The following is a 9064-nucleotide window of genomic DNA, read 5'->3' on the forward strand; positions in this document are numbered from 1 at the left end:
CACTAGCAAATATCCAGTTCTTATCCAGTTCATAAAAAGGGAGAAGGTGCATTTTGGCATGAAACATGAAGCTCAAAAATCTGCTTCTCTGCCACTAACGTCAGGCGAAAAGTAGAGACACTGACACTGTGGAGAAAACGCTTTAAAATCGGCAGCTCAAATGAATTTGCTTTTAGATTTTGTTCACAAATTCAACAACAAAGCATCTCTACCTTCCTCTCTGTTGCTGCAGCAGCCGAGGCTCATGGGTCTTGTAGTATGAAAAGAGTCCGTCGTGGCAAACTGATGCAATGATTTCTCAGAAGGAATGGCCACAGCAGAAACCTACGTCATTGTTACTTTATCTAAGAGATCATTTGAAGATGTCGTCTAAAGGAAATGTCGGAGTCGGGAAAAACCCGGCAGCTTTTCCAGCTTCACAATCCTATCTGCCTTTTTTTTCTGTGCTCACAGCTGCTGCAGCCACTTCCATTTTGACCGCACAGTGGAAACGTGTGTCTCTGTTTGCCTCTCCAGTGAGGTCCTGTGTAGCTAAAGCTCGAGCAAAGCAAGTGTCGGGGCTACAATTCCTTCTGGGGCTGCCCAGGCTAAAAATGCATGCATTCATGGTCCACTACCACGATTTGGATGAAAGCGTCCACCAAATAGAGTGTGTTATGTAAAATTAGTTGCCTGCCCTGCCTGGACCGGCTGTGTGCACTTCAATAGTCTCCTCTACCACCCATGAGGTGGTGCACAAACACCCCAGGAGGCTTTTTTATTTATTTATTTATTTTCACTTTCACAGTCCCGCAGGCACCCTCACTGACTGGCATCTCATTAGGCGAGCAGGGCGCCGCGCTCGCGTGTTCGCCGCCAGACAGGCCACACCACAGGCTGCATGCTAATTGCGGAGGCGTAGCCAGCGTGAGACGACCTTGTATGGTGAAAGAGGAAGGAGGCAGAGAAGTGGTTTTGTTTAGCGTCTGGCGGGCAGGGGGCTCTCCTCCGCAAACCGCTTTTGTCCTAACCTTGGGCGGCAAAGTCAGCCAAGTCGTACCACTCGCCGGAGTAAGATCATAGCGTGGAAGTCTCATTGATATACAGACAGGTGACAAATTAAAGGAAAAAAGCAGAATGAAGCGAACGTTACAGAGGCAGGTGCATTCAGACAGGGGTCATTTAAGGATTTGATGAGTGTGGAAATGATGCAAATCACACGCTCAAGCCTTCACAGTCTCATCCCAACTGAACACCCACGGGAGGTTTTACAGTGACGTGCTCGGCAGTGTTCTCCACCGCCTTCATCCGAACACCAAATGAAGAGATATCTCTCAGAGGAGTGCTTTTCGTGGAGTTCAGAGACTTGCAGTGAAGCTGTTCTGGAGGCTCATGGTGGACCACATCTTCAGTTAGTTAAGGCGCTTCAGTTTTCACCCATCTGTAGGTAGTAAGCACTTAACTTATCACACTGTGTTATATAACAGCACGTAATGAGTAAAGCATCTAAGTGAGTGACATTATTCTGACATTAATTTGCTGCTTATCATAACATTACTACATTTTTCAAAGCTCTTGCTTGTTTTTTTCCTTGACAACTCATTAGGTCCAAGGCTTCAAGTGAAAGTCACATTCAAAACACATTCGGAGAGTAATTTAGCACATCTTGGCAGCAATATATGTACTGTCACCTCTCGTGACATTCATTTACGGCATGTCTCAGCTGTGGTATAGTTTTGAGCCTTGGGTCATCCTTGCAAAGGGCGTGTACTTTTCATTGAACATGAAAAGCGATGTTGTAAAGCCTGAATATCAATGCAGATGATACAGAGGGCTCAATCTTCAGCTAATAGATGTGCACTTCTCATGACTTGTGTATTTCAGACGCTGAACCCTGTCTGGCTCTATCTGTAATTTCATCATAACCTCTCCAGTCCAATAACACGACCTTTTGGCAGCGCACTCCATCTCAGCGCTCACATCTGACAGGTTTTCTAAAGCAGCTAAACTGAAAAGTCCTCAGATTAAATTCCAATCAATGACAAAACACATAAACACTTGGCTGGAGAGAGGACTTTGAGGAAAGGACGGACAGAGAAGAGTGTGTGTGTGTGTGTGTGTGTGTGTGTGTGTGTGTGTGTGTGTCCAAAAAAGGTCAAATAAAGCCAGTTTCCTCAGCGTTGAGTGGCCTGTCACAGCCAACAGTGCTGTTGTATCTTTCTAATACTTGAATCCTGCAAAACTTGATTTAGTTCCTGAAAATAAAGAATATTAAGATTCTGTGTGAGAGAGAGACACAGAGACACACTGAGAGAGAGAGAGAGACTATAGCAGCCTGTCTGTTTTAGTGCCATTAGTTCCTCCCTGCCACTCATTGATAAAGAGGAGCTGCCATCAGCCAAACCAGCCATCTCCTTCAGTCCTCATTAAAATGTCGTCATATTAAAAAATAATTTCAGGCCTTTGCTGATGAGCGTTTTATTGCCTTCATGAAAATGTTCTCACTTTGGAGTCAACGGGAGAGCGAGAAGCTCCAATGAGTAATGAAAGCGGGGAGGGAGAGGAGGAGTGCACGAGAGAGGACAGGGTAGATAAGGGTGATTTGTTGCATACTTGGGAGGACGGTTTCGATATTTAGACAATTAATAATTTCTTTGTTTAGCCGCCCCACATAAACATCCTTTCTTTACAGTAAAGTACAAACACTGGCAAGAAAGTGAGCTTTTATCTCAGTCTGGTATCTGAACATGAGCTCAAGAACACCTCATATAATCTATATCATAAGAAGGGCACAATGTTATCTACATGCTAGCCTAAATAACAGACCCTGTGTGTTAGATTCTACAGAAAACCAGGTTTTGTATGTACACTTCTCATTATTTGTTCATTATATTTTCTATTATTAACCTGAATCTGCAAAGTAACAAGTAACTACAGGTAACAAATAAACGTAGAGGAGTAAAACTACAATATTGTAGCAAAGTGGAAGTATAAAGTTGCAGAAAATGAAAATACTGGAGTACAATTTAGAGGAACTTGTACTTTACTTAAGAAAAGTACTTGAGTAAATGTACTGAATTTACTCTGGAGAGGGACAGTGCAGGCTGATCGTACCACTGAAAATGTGCCAGCGTTAGCCAAAAGGCTCATTTTCAGCAGCACTAATAGCTCAATTCAACACCTTCATCCTCAATAAAGGGCATCTTACAAAGTGGTGCAACAAATTAACAGAACATCTGATGTTGTTAACAACGCCTTCCCACCTTCTCAGGTCAGTCCGATGTTGGACTTGAACAGCGTCTGGAGTTAATCTTCTACTCGCCTGCAAAATGCTTCCACAAGCACTTTTTATTGGAGAGACGCGTGAAATGGAAAAAGCAATTTTCTCATAGCCCTGCAGTGGAAAGACAGCAGCAGCAGAAAGTTTAGAAACTACTGAACAATAACCTATTGAAAGTCCTCTGCTCTATTAGTGACTGCACTGTGGTGGCTGTATGTTGTTCACATGAAGCTCAATAACGCCTATGGAAGCAGGTTGTGTAGTGAGAGTCCTTATAATAATGGCTTAGGTTGAAACGGGCACAGTCTCACACCTATTCACCCTCCTGGACTTATTTTCTGAGGTAGCACTTCATCTCTTATTGTTTGGACTTATTTCCAGTCTCACTTTTGCTGATTTGTCGCTCAGATAATGAAAAGGCACGCAACAGCAGCGGGAACACGCACATCCTGTAGATGCTGAAGAGAAAACTGATGGGTTGAGGTACAGACGCTCCTGCTGCACATCACTCCATGATGTAAATTTAATGCCACCATATGCTGATGTTTTCAGGCACCAGTGCTGATTAAATGATTCGCTTGCATCTGATGAAGAAGTGAAACTTTTTGCCCCATTTGTTATGTTGCCGCGTGCTATCGCTCTCTTCCTGATAATCACATTTCTATTCAAAGTGGAGCAAAAATAACATTAGCAGAGTGGAGATACTGTCTTCTTTTCCCTGAGCTGCATGTTTTCTTTATGAGATATTTTAATTGTAAATAGCAACGCGCCCAAATCAATCTATTAATGTGGGAAAACATGAATTATGAGAGGAAATTAAGCCACTTTCACACACACTCACAGAAGAACAACAAACGCACAAACACACGCTTCGTAGGAGTACATTAATGTCCCAGCAGAATATACACATAACTACTTGATTGGCCTCAAGGGATGTTATATCTACACTTTAATTTCAGATAGCAAGTAAGCATACCCTGTTACAAGCCATTACAAGAGTTTAGTGCCAGGCGCTGTGTTTGTTACGCTCTCATTCTACATCCTGACTTCTTAGGATTTAGCTCTGTTTGAGATGAGATGAAAAGATTTCTGCCATGTGGGTTACACCTACAGTTTCTTGTCTTGCAAAATTTACTCACATAATTAAAAATATTCCATTAAAAATAACTTTACTGCTTGTTTCTATTTCTGCTGAGGCTGATTCAGAAGGAGGAAAAAGGTTCTAGAGGCATAAAGTAGATAGAACTAACTGCTCTGCCGCTCTGGGTCTGGACTATAAAACACTATTTTGGATTTTTATTTATTTATTTTTTTAGGATGTACACGCCACTGTGGCTGCTGGACAGAAACATTTGTTTCTTGCCCTGGCACCGGGCTCATGTTCATCCTCTCGCCAGTCAGAGAGGTTTTTTTTTTTTGGTTGGTAATACAGACAGAAGATGCCAAACCAATGTTAGGTCATTACTCATCCCACATCCTACTGAGAATAGAAAACGAGCTGAAATGTGCCAGTGAAGAGAAGCCAAAGGCTGAGGAAGTACTTTAAAGTGCCTTTATTTAATAAAAATGACCAATACTAACATCAAAGAATACTTTAGTAGAGAAGTGTAAAAATAAATGCACTCAAAGTTTCAAAAAGGCAGGAAAATTGGCGCTCTGACTGAATTATGATTTATTGTATTATTAGATTGTTGCTGATGTATGAACGTGTAAGTAACAGCTTATTGTTTTTACTGCTTTGAATCCAGTTGCATAGTTTGGTCAGGGGTTCCCTACGTAGGGGGCAGGACCCTCAAAAGGGTCACAAGATAAATGTGCGAGCTCATGAGCCCATCTGCTCCAGAAATGTGTTCTTCTGTAGTTATTTAAATTAAACCCTCGGAGAAGTTTAAAGGGGGAATCGACCGCGAAGGATGACAGCTTCATATATTTTCATAAACTCCCCAAAACGACTAAAGCTCAAGTGACAAAACCAGCTCGTCCTCAGCAGAAAAAATGCCAGTATGGATCATCTGTGCATCAATGTAATAAAAGTGTATTATTTCCATCTGAATTGTGCTGGAGCAGAAGTATAAAGTAGCATAAAATAGAGATACTTTACTTCCACTACTGACAGAATAATAATAATAATAATAATAACCTTTTTTTAGAGCACTTTTCTGAATAATGGTACCACATTTTAGTTACTCAAGCCACTGGAAGAACAAAGAGGCTAAACGCAGCCTGTTGCTCGCTCTGAAACATGTTTTGGGGAATAATATCGGCTGAAAAATTCTGCATTCCGAAGGGATGATGTTCATTTGTGACATCCTCATTTCATATTCTCGCCAGTTGGGCATGCCTCAGTTTTGAGGTGTAATATAGGCCTGCCAAATCAGTGGTAGCCCCATTACTCATCCCCCTCTGTGCTGTCTCCTGGCTTGTGCTCCGGCGCTAATGCAGATTACAGGGATATATGAGGGCTATTTTGTTCGCTGCAGGGTGGAAACGATCACAGGCAACCCCATCCCTCTCCGATGCGCGGCTCTACATCTGTTCCCCCCACCCCACCCCTTGCGAAAGCCTATCTGGAGATCCATCAGAGCCAAGCCCTTATCAGATCTGAGGCCGCTACATCGATTGCACATCAATTATAGATGCTATGTGTAAAAAATTGGGTCACAATATCAACACGCGCTCAGGATCCTCAGAGACATTGTTTGGGTAAGTGATTAGTGGCTTAACTTTAGATACAGTTTGTGCGAGTTCTAAGTTTTAAATGATCTATTTATGATACATGAGCAGCAGGAAACAGGGACCTACAGTGAAGGCGAATATTGGCTAACTAATAATGGTTTTGCCATAATGATAATGTGCCTCAAAGTTTCTTTGTGCAGAAAGAAATCATTTCAAAGTAGAGGGAATTCATCACAAATATCCACACTTTCCTTGATCTTTGAGGCCCCTCGGTGGCTCCTGTTTTGTGCAGGTGGAATCCACACAGGTGTGAAGCCTCCGAATCGATAAACCCATTTTTTTTTTTTCCCGCTGCGAGACAATCCGAGCTGATAAATGAGCCGCGCTGCATTATACGCAGCCGAAAATCACTTGCAACTTAAATTCATTTCCAACTTAATCCCTGACAGAGAACACAGACGTATTATTCAAATTTCCAATCTATTCTGTGACCAGGACACGTCCAAAAACCACACGTTTAATCTTTATGCAAGTCTCTTCTCATCTGTTGGGTAAATAGACCATTCATCATATTATTGGGCTTTTACAGCTTGACTGTTTGAGTGATCTGTCTCTCAAACAGCCCCTCTCCCTGGCAGCCCAATCAATCATTTTTCAATGAAGATGTCACAGCTCATTGTGTGGAGTGTTATCCCAAACAGTTTCCACAGGCTTTTAGATGATAAATTAAATTTCAACTTTCTTTGCTGCTGAGGACGGTCAGTTCGTCTCTCCAACGTACAGGTGCAGTGCTCTTACAGGCAGCACCCACATGCTTCACGCTTTCAACCCTGAATCCACCTCACCTGTCAACAGTTTTCACCGCAGTGGAGACATTGCAGGTGCAGGAATATGCTCACTATTAACTTTTCATTAGGCGTCGTAAACCGCACTAGTCATCAAGAAGTAGCTGCTGCTCAACAAGGGACGTAATTGGTTTGCGGTTAATGGATGTTTGACGCTGTAAGATGTGGGTGTGTCTGTAAAACCACAGTGTGAGCTCTTTTAAGACTCAGGAAGAGGGAAAAAGTTTGACAGCTCAAACTCTAAGCGGCACTTCTTCCAGGATGTGCTTGTTATTGGAGGTACTCAGCACACAGAGGATAATGATCCTTAATTCAATAGTGAAGCCATAAGATCGACTCATTAAATAACCAAACATCCGCGGTAGAGTAATAAGCTTTTCGGTCCTCAGGTTGACTTATTATGAGTCTGTGAACGCACCTCATGTCTCGTCTCTTCTGTGTTTGTTGCAGGGACCTTCAGGAGCTGATGCAGAGACCCGAGACTCTGGGAGCCTGAACACAGCATCGCTCGACACAAGGATGTGTTTCAGATAACAGTGTGCAGACAAAAAAAACCACACACGGTCCCACACACACCAACACGAACCCTGGCTCGTCATACTTCCTTCTATTCAAGCAAAGCTGCAAATCCTGTCACTTTTACAGGCTTCTGCTGAGTGCTTAGTCACAGCATCCCCAAGGAGACTAAAGAACGTCTAATCATGTGCAGGTTAGATCACTAAATAAGCCTGTTTAATGTCAGATGTGCAGATGTGAAGTACAAGTACTCTTTATCCAGAGTGGCCCATTTAATAGTCTTATTGCTATGAGACACATTATTAGATTTTTGCTACTGATGATTTAACAAGTAAGTAGCATTTTAATGCTGGAGCTGATTTTAGCATCAATATTATAATAATATCACGTCATATATTATGAGATGATTGTATGTTTTGAACCTAATATCTTAATTTGCAAAGTATCCTAGTTGGTAGTGGAATAAGAAGTACAATACATGATACTCTGAAATGTAGTATGATGTAGCCTATAAGGTAAAGGAAGTAAAGTACAAGTACCCAGTGGTGGAAGAAGTATTCAGATCTAGATAAGTAAAAGTTACAAAGCTGCAATAAAAGAAATACTCCATTACAAGTTTAAGTCATGCATTTAAAAGTATTCTCAGCAAAAAAGTACTGACTGCTCCTCTCTGTTTTACATATTACTGGGTTATGAGTAGTGACGCATTAACATTAAGCAGCATTTTAATGTTGTAGCTGCTCGAGCTTAATTTGAACTACTTTATATTCTGGGAAGCTCAGTCTATAAATTAATATGTGATGGTGGTGGAGAAAGTATTCAGGTCCTCTACTTAAGTGAAAATAGCAGTAATAGAAGTACTCCCTGAAGCCCTACACTGAAAATTTGACTCAAGTATGTATTATCAGCAAGATGTACTTAAAGCATAAAAAGTAAAAGTACTCAGAGTTATTCTATTATATATTATATTATTAGATTAGTATTAATGGTGCATTCATGCGTATGCAGCATTATAATGTTGCGCCTGGTTAAAGTGAGCCGCTACTCCAACCAAACTACTGTATAAGAGACCATCATTTTTTTTTATAAGATGATACTTAACATCGTAAATCTACTTAGTTACTGTCCATCACTGATGCATTACTCTATTTTGGACTGTTTTTCACAATCTCTTCCTTTAATTAGTTGTGGTTTCATTTAATTGCATTGAATTCCAAGGTGCAGGTTAATACATCAACAGCACCATAATAGCCATTCAAAGACGCTTGTGCATCTCTAGTTGAATAAATAACAACATGACCTATTTTATCAACAGTAATTTGCCCTCATGACACTGAATGTGTTGAAATCCAACCTTTTTCCAGCCTAATTAGTCAGATTAAATGTAATCTGTTACCTCACTGCTCACGCCTCGTCTCATGAGGCCTAACGGAGGATTTGTGAGGATCCGCAGGTCCTTTCTTCGGTGTGTCAGCCCCAACACCACCACCCCCCACCCTCAGTGCACCACAGTTGCATTATTAAACTTGTATAAGATCATTAGCATACAAAGCAGGGAACCTACCGCGGTGGAGTCATACATATTTATCTGGACGTGCCTGACTTGTGCATGCATACACTCGTACTGTAACCCCTTTACACACAGGCGTGACTGGCTTTCTACAGCAGGAGAGCTGTGAGCAGAGAACATGGAGTGGATATTACTAGAAACACGGCTAGTTTTAAGGGATAGATATTTATTTGTGGAGCATCTGAAGAAAAGCGATCT

At 41.6% G+C, this 9064-nt stretch overlaps 1 long non-coding RNA gene across 1 annotated transcript in view; it reads left to right on the forward strand.

Annotated features, from left to right (window-relative positions):
• Positions 1-7870, forward strand: part of LOC143314642 (uncharacterized) — a 44292-nt gene extending 36422 nt beyond the window's left edge. Inside the window, exon 3 of the long non-coding RNA XR_013075812.1 lies at positions 7231-7870. This is a non-coding gene — a long non-coding RNA (uncharacterized LOC143314642). The remainder of the gene's footprint in view (positions 1-7230) is intronic.
• Positions 7871-9064: the final 1194 nt, after the last annotated feature.

The sequence above is a fragment of the Chaetodon auriga genome, chromosome 22 (genome assembly GCF_051107435.1).
Source record: "Chaetodon auriga isolate fChaAug3 chromosome 22, fChaAug3.hap1, whole genome shotgun sequence".
In the NCBI taxonomy this organism is placed as follows: domain Eukaryota; kingdom Metazoa; phylum Chordata; class Actinopteri; order Chaetodontiformes; family Chaetodontidae; genus Chaetodon; species Chaetodon auriga.